Here is a 15976-nt window from a genome sequence, read left to right as displayed (position 1 = left end):
TCCGTTTAAAGAGAAAAAAAAGCTGAGGTTTCAAATCCCATAAAGTAAGTTCTAAAGAATTTTGATGTATTTCTATCTCTTCTTTTTATACAAAAGTAAATAAATATTAGCAGAAAATAAATATGAGACCATAGGCAGTTGGATTAACCAATGATATTCTCATTTTATTTTTATTACTTGTTTTTCTTCAGAAATGTGAAGTTGGAGTAAGCTAGTTAGACTTGAGGTGTCAACTATGTACAATTGTGGTTTTAGCTTCTCTGTGGTCCTTTTCCTTCCTTAAAACCCACTCCTTTCCAATTAAGTCTTTGTGGTTCATTGGGACTAATCACACATCGCCAGCTCTAAGTGTAGGTTCCAGACCCAGGCTTTGCCAATAAGCGTCTATAATGATTGGTCCAGGGATGACACATAATCCCATATTGACCAATGAGATCTTTTCCCAGGGGTCTCCCCTCCCCCCAACCCCGCCCCCCGCCACACACTCACTGTAGGGGAAAGGTCATCTCTATTTGTTGAGATGAGGAGCACTAAGGGCCAAGGGAAGCTGGAGTTTCCATCTACCATCTTCGCCATTCTGAGGGCAGTGAACCCCGCCTGAGAATGAAACCGACAGAGAAAAAAGTAGACAGGAGACAGAGTGATGCTTGCTTACATTGTCAGATACCTGGATCCAGTCACAGTTTTGGACTTCTCTCATGAACTTATATGTGAGTCAATTTCATTTTTAAAAAAATGAGATATAATTGACCTAACATTATATTACTTTGAGGTTGTCTTGCTGTATCTCATGGTACACACTGTTTGTAGAACCCATGGTAGGCCAGGCGCAAGCAGAAAAGCTGGAAAAAGATAGCAGGAGCCGTAGAAACTGCAACCGTGTTTATTCTGTCCTGACTGGCACAGCAAGCTGTAGCAGCGGACAGGCTGTAAGCTCGCCTCTTGCCGTTGACCCAGCGGACATAGCCATAACTCAGCCTAATGGCCATAATGTAGCCACAAGGGCCTTTTCGGGGGAGCTTATATATGTTTACAGAACAAAAGTAGCCCGTGTCCAAGTGAATACTTTATAACGCACATGTGCAGTGCTATCAGTGAGCTGAGCTGTTACATAATCATTATTTACAAAACGTGAGGGGAGAGCGCGAGGGCTTGGGGAGAGCGCGAGGGCTTGGGGCGAGAGGGCCTGACCACTGCCATCTTGACTAATCTGCTCTTTCTCTAATGAGATATACAATGTAATGATTTGATATTTGTGTACGTTACAAAATAATCACCACAGTTAAGTCTACTAAACATTCATCACCATAAATGTAGTTATAATTTTTTTTCTTATGAGCTTTTAAGATTTACTCTCAGAAAGATTCAAATGTACAATTTGTTGTTCAGTCACAGTTGTATCCAACTCTTTGTGACCCCATGGACTGCAGCACACCAGACTCTTCTGTTCTCCACTATCTCCCAGAGTTTGCTCAAATTCATGTTCATTGAGTTGTTAATAATATCCAACCATCTCATCCTCTGCTGCCCCCTTCTTCTTTTGCCTTCCATCTTTCTCAGCATCAAGGTCTTTTCTGATGAGTTAGCTCTTCACATCAGGTTGCCGAAGTATTGAGGCTTCAGCTTCAGCATCAATCTTTCCAGTGAATATTCAGGGTTGATTTCCTTTAGGCTTGACTGGTTTAATCTCCTTGCAGTCCAAGAAACTCTCAAAAGTCATCTCCAACACTACAATTTGAAAGCATTGTGTAAATTACATCCCCATGACTTATTTATTTTATAACTGGAAGTTTGTACCTCTTGACGCCTTGTCACCCCTTCTCCATGGGCTTCCCAGGTGGTTCAGTGGTAAAGAATCACCTACCAATGCACGAGACTCAAGAGATGCAGGTTTGATCCTTGGGTCAGGAAGATCCCCTGGAGTAAGAAATGGCAACCTGCTCCAGTATTCTTGCCTGGAAAATTCCATGGATAAAAAACTTGCCTGGAAAATTCCATGGATAAAGGATAAAGGAGCCTGGTGGAATAAGGTCCATAGAGTCACATCAAGTTGCACACACACAGGCACACTCATTCCCCACCACTCTCGCCATCCCCACCAATTTTTTCCTGTATCTATGAGCTCCCCCCTCCGCCTTTTTTTTTTAGATTCCACATGTAAATAAGATCATACAGTATTTGACCTTTGTCTGACTCATTTCACTTAGCATAATGCCCTCAAGGTCCACAGATGTCACAAGTGGCAAGACTTCATTCTTTTTTATGCTTGAATAATATTCCTTTGTGTTTATATACATATATACACACATATATGTATTAATATATACACCGCATCTTCTTTGTTTTCACTCATTTGTTGATGGACAATTGGAATGTTTCCATATCTTGGTTATGCTGCAGTGAAAACAGAGATGTCTTTTCAGTAGTTTTCAGTCTTTTCAGTAGTGTTTTTGTTTTCTTTGGATAAATATCTAAAAGTGGACTTTCTGGATCATATGGTATTTCTATTTTAACTTTTTGAGGTACTTGCTTACTGTTCTCCGTAGTAGCTGCACCAATTTAAGTTCTTACCAAATGGTCATGGAGTTCCCTTTTTTCCACATTCTCCCCAACACTTTCTTATCTTTAGGACACTAACCATTCTAACAGGTGTATGTTGATATCTCATTGTGGTTTTGATTTGCATTTCTCTGATTAGTGACGTTGAGCACGTTTTCACATACCATGTGCTGTGTGTCTTTTAAAAATGTCTGTTCAGAGCCTTTGTCCATTTTTAATATGATAAATTTTTTTTGCTATTGAGTTATATACATTTTTAATATATTTTGGATATTAACTTTTTTTCAGACATATGACTTAAAATATTTTCTCCCATTTAGTAGGTTGCCTTTTACTTTTGTTGATGGCTTCCTTTGCTGTGGGGTTTCATTTACAGTTTAGTCGCTTAGTTGTGTCTGACTCTTTGCGACCCCATGGACTGCAGCACACCAGGCTTCCCTGTCCATCACAAATTCCCAGAGCTGGCTCAAACTCATGCCTGTCGAGTCGGTGATGCCATCCAATCATCTCATCCTCTGTCATCCCCTTTTCCTCCTTCCTTCCATCTTTCCCAGCATCAGGGACTTTTCCAATAAGTCAGTTCTTTGCATCAGGTGGAGCTTCAGCTTCAGCATCAGCCCTTCCAATGAATATTAAGGACTGATTTCCTTTAGGATTGACTGATTTGATCTCCTTGCAGTACAAGGAACTCTCAAGAGTTTTCTGCAACACCACAGTTCAAAAGCATTAGTTCTTTGGTGCTCAGCCTTTTTTTATGGTCCAATTCTCACATCCATACATGACTACTGGAAAAACCATAGCTTTGACTAGACAGACTTTTGTCGGCAAAGTAATGTCTCTGCTTTTTAATATGCTGTCTAGGTTGGTCATCCTGGAGAAGGAAATGGCAACCCACTCCAGTATTCTTGCCTGGAGAATCCCATGGATGAAGGAGCCTGGTGGGCTACAGTCCACGGGGTCGCAAAGAGTCGGACACGACTGAGCGACTTAACTTCACTTCACTTTAGGTTGGTCATAGCTTTTCTTCCAAGTAGGAAGTGTCTTTTAATTATTTTTCATTTTAAAATGTGGCTATTTTCTAATTTGTAAAAGTAATTTTCTCCATTCCCAAACCTATTTATTTAATTGGCCATATGTCTGTATTTTGTTGTGTTCAGTTGCTAAGTCATGTCTGACTCTTTGCGACCCCATGGACTGTATCCTGCTAGGCTCCTCTGTCCGTGGGGTTTCCCAGGCAAGGATACTGCAGTGGTCTACAATTTCTTTCTTCAAGGGATATTCCCAGCAAAGATATTGAATGCACATCTCTTGCATTGGCAGGTAGAATTTTTACCATTGAGCCACCTGGGAAGCACTGTGTCCATATTTTAGTTTGTTAGGACAAAAAAAAGTTTAAAGTGACTTACTAAGACACCAACATAACATGAGCTTTAAATCCAAAACCATGCTGCCTAGATTTGTAGTCTTGCTTTTTATTAGTTAAGTGAACTTGGTCAAATGACATTGCTTTTTCCTCTCTTAATTTTCTTAGTGTACAAAGTAGATGCTACCATAATCACATATCAGTTCAGTTCAGTTGCTCAGTCATGTCTGACTCTTTGCGACCCCGTGAACCACAGCACACCAGGCCTCCCTGTCCATCACCAACTCCAGGAGTTTCCTCAAACTCATGTCCATTGAGTTGGTGATGTCATCCAACCATCTCACCCTCTGTCGTCCCCTTCTCCTCCTGTCTTAAATCTTTCCCAGCATCAGGGTCTTTTCCAGTGAGTCAGCTCTTCACATCAGGTGGCCAAAGTATTGGAGTTTCAGCTTTAGCATCAGTCCTTCCAGTGAACACCCAGGACTGATCTCCTTTAGAATGGACTGTTTGGATCTCCTTGCAGTCCAAGGGACTCTAAAGAGCCTTCTCCAACACCACAGTTCAAAAGCATCAGTTCTTCAGAGCTCAGCTTTCTTTATAGTCCAACTCTCACATCCATATATGACCACTGGAAAAACCATAGCCTTGACTAGATGGATATTTGTTGACAAAGTAATGTCTCTGCTTTTTAATGTGCTGTCTAGGTTGGTCATAGTTTTTCTTCCAAGGAGTATGTGTCTTTTAATTTCATTGCTGCAGTCACCATCTGCAGTGATTTTGGAGCCCCCTGAAATAAAATCAGCCACTGTTTCCATGGTTTTCCCATCTATTTCCCATGAAGTGGTGGGACCGAATGCCATGATCTTCGTTTTCTGAATGTTGAGTTTTAAGCCAACTTTTTCACTCTCCTCTTTCACTTTCATCAAGAGGCTCTTTAGTTCTTCTTCACTTTCTGACATGAGTGTGGTGTCTTCTGCATATCTGAGGTTATTGATATTTCTCCTGGCAATCTTGATTCCAGCTTGTGCTTCCTCCAGTCCAGCGTTTCTCATGATGTACTCTGCATATAAGTTAAATAAGCAGGGTGACAATATACAGCCTTGATGTACTCCTTTTCCTATTAGGCTTATGTAAAATAAGTTGAAAATAGGCAATGAAAGTAGGAGAAAGTAAAATAAGGATTAAAAATGAGAATGTGTCAGGTGTAAGTTAGAACATAAAACATGTGCCACAGAGGCCTGCACATGTGCCAGAAACAATCCCAAATTTTGGTTCTCAGCTTCTAAGCTGCCAAAGTGGAGACCATCAGTTACTTGATTGGTTAAAAATTCTTGCCTTGGAGCAATTTATTTGTGCCTAATTTTTACATGAACCAGTCTTACAACTGAAATATTTTTGTGCATAGCTTTTTAATGTGATTAGCATAATTTGTTTTTGATATATAACCAAAATTGAAATTGAGATCAGAAGGTTTAAGCATTTAAAGGCTTTTATGAAACATAGTATACTTTTAAAAATTGTAAAGAGTGTACGTATATATACAGAAATGTTTTAATCAATCAGCCCATCAGTAAATTTTGATTTTTAGGTAATTAGCTATGAATATACTTGTTAATACTGAAAATATTTTGTATTTTAATTTTTATATTTGGAGACATTGTGTTGCTGTATCTACACTATCACTAAGCAAATCAGAACAGGTATTTTACCAATGTCAATCCAACAAAATTAATTTTTGACATGAAAATTTTCTTTTAATACACACAAAAATATCATTTACTGAATACACTTTATTTAGAAGAGTTTACATGCATAGCTTTTAATTTTTGAGAACTTTAGTAAATATTTAGAAAGAAATACATAAACAAATTTAAAAGTTTAGTTGGTTAGCATAATAATTTATATTTTACTCACCTTACGATCCCATGTAGGTATTTTTAGTTGGGATTGAGGAGTCCCTCTCTTTTATTCAGTGCAGTCAAGGACTCAGGTTCATGGAAGCTCTGCTCTATTTAACAATGACTTCCACAGTCATCCAGAAATCAACATTCACTTAATGAGTTGGTGAAAGAGAGGGTGGAGAAGACATGCCCATTTTGTTCTCAAAGTGATGAATCACTTTTCCACCATTCCATTAGTAACAAGAAGTCATATGACCTTGCCTAAGCTCAATTTAGGGCTTCCTAGGTGGCACTAGTGGTAAAGAACCTGCCTGCCAATGCAGGAGACATAAGAGATGTGAGTTTGATCCAGGGTCTGGAAGATCCCCTGGCAGAGGACATGACAGCCCACTTGAGTATTCTTGCCTGGAGAATCTCGTGGACAGAAGAGCCTGGCGGGTTGCATTTCATGGGGTCAAAAAAGACTCGGACATGACTTTGCAAGCTCAATTTGTACAGCCTTGGGAATGTTACCTAACTTTCTAAGCTTCAATTTTCCTATTTGTAAAATGGGGATAACAATAGTGATCACCTCATTTGGTAACTGTGAAGGTTAAATACTATATATAAAGCACTGAGCTTGGTGTCTGATTCATACGGATGGCTTAATAATACTACTCATTATTATAATCTTTTTAGTATTAGAAAAGACATACAACTAGATATAAATTATAAAAATATTTTAGTTATGTATAATTGCCCATTTAATAATTCTTAAAAGAAGCCCAGGAAACAGGGAAAAAGTTGTCTACCAAAAAAAAGAGAAGTGAGTCTTGGCTCAGTACTTAAATACCAGGGGAAAAAAAAAAAGAAAAAGAGAGTAAAAAATGTTGTGGTCAGAAATTTGATCACTGGATTAATGTACAAGGCATGTTTATATGTGTAGTTATATGGAAAATATAGTATTAATTCTTCAATTAGAAAAACACATGAAGATATGCTTTGAAAAGTTGAGGTTAAGCATGAAGAAGATATTGGATAAAAAGGACAGTGATAAATTCTAACTTTCTGAGTTAAGTTTAAGCATTATTACAAGTACTAGTCCAAAATAATCCAAAGATTAAGAAAAGCTATTGTAAGATAATGGGTGTTGTCAAATTAATGAGATAAATTTGAAGCATGAGATTATGAAAGGAGAATTTGAGGGAAGACACACTGAAGGTTTCCGTGAAGAGAATGAGGGGGAGGGGAGAGGCTTGGAATGAGGCTGAGGTGGCCGCAGGGAGCAAAACAGGCAGACCCTTTATCTGTGTTGTGGCAGTATGTATATGTTGGAAAGTAGGGATACATGATGAGACTTGAACTTTCAGAAAATTACTCTGAAAAAAAAAAAAAGGAAAGAAAATCACTCAGGATGAATTTTGGTGAATGGCCTGGAAAAATCTAAGTGTGAATGTGGTAAATCCAGTTAGGCTATTAAAGAAGCTTAAGAAATGCAGAGTGAGGTTTTTGGCAATAGAGTACAGAGAAATTGCTACATTTGAGAATATTAGGCCTGTAGAAATGGTATTAATAAAACTCAGTAATGGTTTGGACATGTGGATGAGATATGAAGGTGACGCTGAGTGCCTGACTTGGGACCCATCTAGGGACCCATGCCTTGTACTTGCTCAGTCATGTTCAACTCTTTGCAACACCAAGGACTGCAGCCTGCCAGGCTCCTCTGCCCATGGGATTTTCCGGGCAAGAATACTGGAGTGGGTTACTATTTTCTCCTAGAAGGGATCTTCCTGACCCAGGGATCAAGCCCACATCTCCTGTGTCTCCTGCATTAGCAGGCAGACTCTTTACCACTGAGCCACCTGGGAAGCCCATGACCCTAGACAGTGATTGGTAATGCCACTAATGACTAGGGTTGTAGATTTCTAGGAGAGACCTTGAAATTAGTTTGCGACAAATTGAGTTTGAGTGACTTTGGGACATGAAAGATGTAAGGTTATATAGACCTTGGGATATATAGATTGACAATTTAAAGGAGCTATGTGTAATAAATCATTACTGCATAGTTATGTAGGTGGTATAAGTGAAGTTTAAGTCAATTTCTTGGCCTTGGCATGACTGACACTTTAGGCCAGTAGCTCTTTGTTGTGCGGGGTGTACTGTGCATTGCAGGATGTTCAGATCATCCCTAGCCTCTACTCATTAGACGCCAAGTAGCATCTCCCCCACACCAGTCATAACAACCAATAGTATCTCCAGACTATGCAGATGTTCCATGAGTGTGGGGAATCAACCCATTGAGAAATACTTGGCCTAAATGACAGTAACTAATAGAATACAGAGTAAGAAGACAAATATATTTGTCTATTGAGACCAATAATTTGGCTCCGAAATACATGGCTCAGGCAATTTTCCTTAATTGGAATAATTGTTCTGCATGGGTATAAGAGTCGGTAACAAGAACACAATGCATTTGTACATGCTGTTATAAGTCAAAGTAGGATCCAAAGTAGATGGAGAAATGAAGCCAGAAGGATTAGAAAGTTCAAAATGTACAAGATGAGATTTACCAGACATAAATGTGTGCAATAGCTATAAATTCTAAACTGACTGTGCTATAGCATCTTTGTGTAGTTGGTTAATCCTGTGTATCCATGCATAGGCTTAACTGAGAGACAATGTTCTTGCTGGTCCCATTTTCAGAAAAAGCAGGGCAAGGTTGTATCTCCAGTGTTAACATGGACATTGATCAGACCAGAATCTCTCCCATTTGAGTTTTTGGTCCTGTTTTTTGAAAATGATTTGATTGCTCCATAGAGAATCTTAATATCCTTGAGAGTTAGTAGAATATTAGGACTTTGCTGAATCCTGATTTTTTTAGTTGCTAAGTCATGTTCGACTCTTGTGACCCCATGGACTATAGTTCACCAGGCAACTCTGCCCATGGAATTTTCTAGGCAAGAATACTGGAGTAGGTTGCCATTTCCTTCTCTAGGGGATCTTCCCAACCCAGGGATCAAACGCAGGTCTCCTGTATTGGCAGGCAGTTTCTTTACCACTGAGCCAACAGGGAAACCTGCTGAATCCTGTAGGGTAACATTATTAGTTACATGATACTATTAACAGTATTTTAAATGGTTTTTATTGTTTGCATACATTTAGATGATGAATGTTAGAAATATTTGTGTTATTTCTCTGATTATTTTATTGGTGAGTATACCTTTTATTCCTTCACAAATATATAAATACATAATCATTTTATAAAATGAAGTTAGTGGAGCCTAAAGTACAGTTAAATTGTACAATATCTGTACTTTTTTTCATTAAAGTCATTTTCTTCATTTACAGATAGTCAGTTGAACAGTGTTTCTTGAAGTACTTGCGCTTAACTTTCACTTGATTATTTGTACTATAGAATGCTTTTGATATAAACTTTAGAGTTTCTTTGCTGCTTTACTGTGATCTGGAATACTCAGTTTGGCAAGTTGTAATTTGCTTACAACGGCCAACTCCTTTGAAAGTGAGAATTGAAAAAAAGAAATATCTTTTAAAATAATTTAAAGATCTCTCCTTTTTTTCCCCTTAATGACCAGAAATTTCTAAATCCTGGTTTCTAAAAACCGTACCATTTTGAAATTTATCTGGCGGACAGCACTACTCTACTGCATTACATGTGGTTGATGTTAGTCACATCCTTGATGTAACATAACACAAGCCGGCTAAGGTAATCCAATGTGACATATGACAGCATTTTTGAGCCAGCCTGGGATATTTGAAAATATGCCATCTTTCAAAGACCCTGGACAGATAGCATGGCAAGCCAAGATTATGAACTCTGTTACTTTCATTTTGAACAACCACAAAGACAAGGTTCTGTGATACTTAAAAGGTGAATTCCAACCTGGTAGACTCTAAGAAATACTAACAAACATATAATTATTTCCTTGCTGGTGAGTTTATACTTGAATCCACTTAAATCACAGAGATGTTGATTAAGCATTGTTATAGGTATGTGAAAAAAATGCAGAAATGAGCCAACCGTATCTGGTAATATATAAAGAGGGGACAAGTTGTCATTTGGTATCTAGCTATTTGTTCAAAGTGCTCAGATCAAATCAAGTATCATTTTATTAGCTTGAGGAAAAACAACCTAGAAACATGAGCACCCAGGCAAAAATGTAAGTTCTCTACACATGTTGTTGCGTTTCTCTGTAAAAAGTCTCTCTGTCCTCAGTCTAATTTATTGTGCAGGCTGTGGAGAATTTAAAAACATGTTTTCTTCTAGGATTACTTCAAGATCAGCTCCTTTGGTTTTAAATTTGTTTCACATTAGTTTGAGCAGAAAATACTAGCACTAATAATACCTGATGAATAGTGATGAATTACAGAAATGAAAATAACCTAGACACTAAATTTGATAGAGGATGGAAAAGGAAATTGAACATAATAAGAACATCTTAGAATGAAAAGGTAAAATTGAATTACAAGGTAAACGATCAGAAAAGCTGTATTTTTTATGTGTGTGTGTGTGAGATTTACAACTGAAAGTTGTAATATGAGATTGTCTTACTCAATTATGTTTTAAAAATACCCTTAACTCATACAAAGCTTTTCTTATCTTCTAATATAAGTTATTTCCATTTTAAGAAATCATTAAGTAATTTCTGTATCAATCTATTAATAATATGATTTAAGTAAATACAGAAAACAGTTCACTTTGTTGCAAATTAAAAACACATATCATATGTGCATATATAAATATATATGTAATATATTTTTCATTACTGTTTGCATGCGTAATATATTTTTAGAATATTGGGATTTAATTGCTGAGATGATATAGGGCATTGGGGAAAAAAAGGCTGTTTTTAACTGGGATGCAACAGGAAAAATTCTTAGAACTTTAATAACACTCTAATAACAACGATTTTCTAATGCTTCCTCATTTGAAACTCAAAAATACTTGTGTATCATTAAAGGTAGACTATTTTATCCATTTAACGGAAAAGAAAATTGGGACTCAGAATTGTTCTAGGAATTGGTAGATTCCTGATTTCAACCCAGGTTTTGAACTTGTGGCCTACTATTCTTTCTTTTTATGATTCTCATAAAATTAGAAATTTGTTGAAGTGACCCAAGACATAATGACTGATGCCCTAACTTAATGTAAAGATAAACAGTTTAGCAGTAAATAAAGGATGGATCTGTCACCCTGAATTTATTCTTAAAGAATGTTGAAAATGCTGACAGAAATTACCTTCCAAATTCTGATAATTAGATTTTAAAAAGACTGTAGCTAGAAACTGTAGTATTTTGCACTTTGTGTTATAGGATGTACTGGAATAACGACATAAGAATGTCCGATAGAATCTAATATAGAAGATCTGATTTTTTTGATTAATGGAAACAAACAAAAATGTTGCTAAACTTACTGCCATTATAAAATAATCTAGAAAGCTCATTAGAAAAGCAAAGCAAAAATTAAAAAAGTTTGTCTCTTTGGAGTTCACTAAAGATTAAAAGGTATAAACTAAAGAAAATTAAGGTCAAGCAAATTATTTCGTTTGCTAGTTTGGTTTCAAAAATGTTATTTGAATATTTTAAGGATCCAGCTATGGATGACTCCTTGCCAACATTCTCTAGAGAGAATGTTGCCTTACCAGAAGGAAAGAAAGGATATTAGAAACAAGTTTTAATGCTTGCTATGTGCCTGCCATGACTACATTTTTCACAGATTATTCTCACAGAAAGACTGTGAAAAGATGTTATCCCATTATATATACAAAGAGTTGAGGTTCACAGATTGACTCATTGACAGCAAAATAGCTAATATGTGGCTGACTAGGGATTGAGCCAATTATAGAGTTGAGATGCTGAAAGTATTAAAATTATGTGTGTTAATCTTGGAAGAACTGTAAGCAGAAGATAAATGACAGAGAACAGAAAGGAAAGAAAAGAGAAGGAAGTAGATTTTCCAACTGGCGGTCTAGCATTGGTAAGGCCCTACCCAGGGAGAGTTGTGCCATTAAGTTGGATAACGATAATTCAGTTCAGATATCTAGTTGAATTTGGAATCGCCTGGATAATGAGTTGGCATGCGTTTTGACCTCCTAAAATACTGTAAGGTAGAACATGGGATACAGAGCTGGGCAACTCTGAATTCATTTCCTCCTTGTTTAGTTTGCTATCTGTGTTTCTTTGGGCATCATTCTTAATTCTGCTGATCCCTAACACGTCCCTCTGCAAAAGGAGTATATGTGTTACTTACCTGCATTCTGTTAAATTACACTGTGACAACAAACATTGTCAAATCTGAATGGCTCACAACAACAAAGGCCCATTTCTTGCTTGCACTGCAGATCTTTTTCTGATCAGATACAGTTCTGCACCCTGATTGTTGTCTACTGGCGGGAGGAACTGCCCCTTCTGGCATGTGTCTGCCTCTTGGCAGAGGAGAAAGCGATACAGGAATCATGGGATGGCTTTGGAAGGGTCTGTTGGATGGTTTGTGCATCACGCTCACTGACCTTCAAATGGCCCAGAGGAAGTCACATGCCCAAGCATCTTGCGTATGGGGTAGAAAGGTGTCACTGTCTCCCAGGAAAGGGCAGGGAGCGATCGGGAACGATCCTACAGTCCACCATGAGGCTCACAGGATTGTTGTGGTGGATTAAATGAGAAGGAAAGGGAAGCTTCTGGCTGAGTTCCAAACACGTAGTATGTGCTCTCGAAATTTAACTTCCCTTTCATCCCTGTTTGGGATCTAAAGTCAAGCTGAACAAAGGCCAGACTCATGAAATATTTCAGCTGCGTTAATAATTTTCCAGTGTCCATTTTGTCTACAACCTTTATTATAGTAAATGAGAGAATTACAAATGAGTGAATTACTGTGTTTCTCATTAGAGACTGGGAATTAAAAAAATAATTAAAGTCATAATTTAAAAATCAGTTAGCTAGAAGGACCGTAATCCTTTTAATTCTCTGTAAAGAATCAAGAAATTAACACCTGGCTTCTAAAAGTACATTCTTAGAAATTCCTAACTTCTTAGTAACACGCCACACACACACACACACACACACACAAATATATGGAACACTAATGAGAACTATTAGGAAAAAAACAAAGTTTCAATTGAAAAGTAGCATTTGGGAGACCAGATGAACATAAATTTTGGTGAGGACTATATTCCAGTAAAAAAAAAAAATTCTCCGAAATTTTTCAAATTTTAGCACCAAAGGAAAATTCCCTATTGAATGTTTCTGAAAAGGTCTCTTTTCTATGTCATGTGGTCAAGTCCAGCAAAGGTTTTGTATGAGTAATGGATTTGGTCTTGTAGATTTTTGGATGAATCCTTGAGGAAAAAGCCAACCAGTCTTGCCTTTGCTCTAAGAGATCAGAGACACCACTGTATTTTTGGTATGAAAAGGGTTCTTACCATAGTTGCCAAAAATATGCTGTTTTCCCATCATCTGGGTAGTGGCCATGTGGCGATTGACAGCCCATGTAGCCTCTCCAGGGTGGCTTCATTTCAGCTTAATGGTAGTGCTTAATTTGAAAAGCACTTTTTCAAAGTCCCTTTTGGATAAAAATTGTAACAGTACAAAAATAGTACTTCCCTCAGCTAACAGTTAATTAACAACACCCAGTGTGTGAGGCAGCCCTTCAGGGATTCAGAGAATAGATTTCTGTGTGGTAGACCAAAGTATTCAGCTCTGATGATTTACTTGCCTCTTTTTTTAATAATAAATTTAATGGAGAAAAAGTTTTAGATGAAGACTGTTTCATGCTTCCACAGAGACAAATATTTGAGAATACTTTTGTGGGAAAGTGTATAAGAAAGTCATATGCCATTCTTCAGTATAAGCTATTTAAAAATGGAAATTTATCACATGATTTTAGATACATAATACATTGAAACATATCCTCTTATATAGCAAATACCCAGTACATTCTCACAGGTGGGATTGATTAATCATGTCTTATCAAGTGAGTCCCATAATATATAAACTGCACTTTAACGTTACATATATGAGAAAAATTTTGGGGATCCATTTGTTTGTAGTTTATCGTGCTTATTTTTTTTTAATTTCAATGTGTGCAATATATTGCTAAATTAAATAACTATAAATTAGCAAAAAGTAAACAAATTAACACAGATTGATTAAAAGGCCCTGTCACTTGTGGAAGAGAGGAAGGGTATATGGATAAATAAGCTGCCTCTTAAAGGAGCATGCCCTTTGAACCAAAATTCAATCTATATGAGAGTGAAGAGTCTAGCTGACTCAAAAGTATAAATCCTGCAGAGCATCCTCTACCAGGAACTATCTAGTCTTACACTAGTCTTTACAATCTTCAGATTTGTAGCATTCATTAGCTTTTCCCTGAATCTTAGGCCCAATTAAATGAAGCCTGAGGATATAATATCTTGAATGATTTGGACTAACTGATGACTGCTTATAGAGGTCAAAATCATGGAAATCTGCCTTACATTTTGCTTCAGTTCACAGACACTATTTAAGATTAGAGGTATAAAAAGATTGCATGGTGTATTAATTGATACAAGAGTGTATTTTCTGCCCACTTTTGATGCTGTAAAATCAAATGCAGCAGTTTGGAATGCAGACCTAAATGAGAGGTTCCATAGGTGTGGCAGCTCACAGCCTAAACTACATTTCCCTATGCCAGTAGGCATGCGTTTGTTCCACCTCTGATATTTGGGTCTTGTGCTAGGAGTATTTTTGAGAAAATATAAAAACGTCTGTGTGAAAAGTTAATAAAGTACTCTGTTTTGAAGAGTTCATTGTCTCAGATTATATATTTCATGAATTCTGTTTCATCTCATTTTTCCAAGTTACTATCTAATATGTCCACTTCAGTTTTTATATGTCCTCTCCAAAATATTCTGTTGCCTTCAGGGGATGTTTAGGTATGTTTATATTCTGTAATGTCTTATTTTTTAAGTCTATAATACATAGTCAATTCATGCTTTAATAATTTTATTAAACAGTACAACAAGGCATTTAATTGAAATTCATGAAAACATTAAAAAACCCACACTAAATCTGGAAGTTCACATAAATGATGTTAATTTTATTGATAAATTATGCCACTTTTAATAATAGTGTTGGAGTATATGTATACATGCATTTTCCTTTCTAAAATGAAAATCGATAGACATCTTCTTTTTTTTATTGCCTGCTGTGCAAATGTCCAGGATATGAAAAAAAAAAAAAGCTTATACTCTCCATCAGAATGATGTATGACAGAGAACCAAGACATGTTCTTTGGCAGAAATACATGCAGCAGACTTAAACTGTTAGATTTTTTAAATATTTGAATGATGGTTATCTATAACCCAATCTCTTCTGATGTTTGAACTGGCCTTATCATTACTGCCTGGATCATTATCAGGAAGTGCCCTTTTTAAAAGATTTCTCTAAATTGGGAAGCTTTTAATCAGTTTGCTCCTTGTTTTATGAAATAAAATCCTTCCATAGACAGTAACCAAAATTAATAAGGTATAGCTTTTATTCTTAACAATGTATTTATCTTTAGACTAATGCTATTATTTGGAGTCAGAAATTAATAAAATCTACCAATACTAACAAGGTAACCAACACCTTTAAAATATGCTTAAGTGAAACTGAACCCATTTTGTATTTAAATTCCTGAAGCTTTGATTGAATCCTAATACGTATCATCCAGCTGCCCTGAATTCATTTGATGGAAACACTTGATAACTGTTCACCTTATCATCCATATACCTTCTCAGCGCTCTCTACTTACTATTTCCTGTAAAAATAAACTCAAATACCAAAGTAAAAAAAAAAACAAAAAACAAAACAGCAGTCTGAACACTGAGTAAAAAAAGTAGCATACTCTGAAAAATAAAAAGAGAAATCTCTAAATAATGTTTTATTTATCACATACAAACCTGTTTTCCCAAGAATTATTTCCAGTAAGGGTCACCATATGGAAGTAGAAAGCCATTATAGGAATAAACTAAGATGGTTTGTATCACCTGCATAACTTGTTTTGTTCTATGCCTCCAGGCTTCAAAATCCGCTTCCCATATTTTTTTCCTTTCTTTAAAAATAATGTACATCAGTTTAATTTATCCCAGGTCCTGACAGAAGGATCGGATTTTAAGCATTTAATGCTGTGGTTTCAAAT

At 36.7% G+C, this 15976-nt stretch overlaps 1 long non-coding RNA gene across 2 annotated transcripts in view; it reads left to right on the top strand.

Moving 5' to 3' along the window:
• Positions 1-484: 484 nt before the first annotated feature.
• LOC129655685 (uncharacterized) overlaps positions 485-15976 on the top strand; it is a 64581-nt gene continuing 49089 nt past the window's right edge. For both annotated transcript variants that reach the window (XR_008716084.1, XR_008716083.1), the window contains exon 1: positions 485-710. This is a non-coding gene — a long non-coding RNA (uncharacterized LOC129655685). The remainder of the gene's footprint in view (positions 711-15976) is intronic.

Source organism: Bubalus kerabau, chromosome 1, assembly GCF_029407905.1.
Source record: "Bubalus kerabau isolate K-KA32 ecotype Philippines breed swamp buffalo chromosome 1, PCC_UOA_SB_1v2, whole genome shotgun sequence".
NCBI lineage: Eukaryota > Metazoa > Chordata > Mammalia > Artiodactyla > Bovidae > Bubalus > Bubalus kerabau.
The sequence above is the reverse complement of the archived record's forward strand: the minus strand, read 5'-3'. Positions and strand labels throughout refer to the sequence as shown.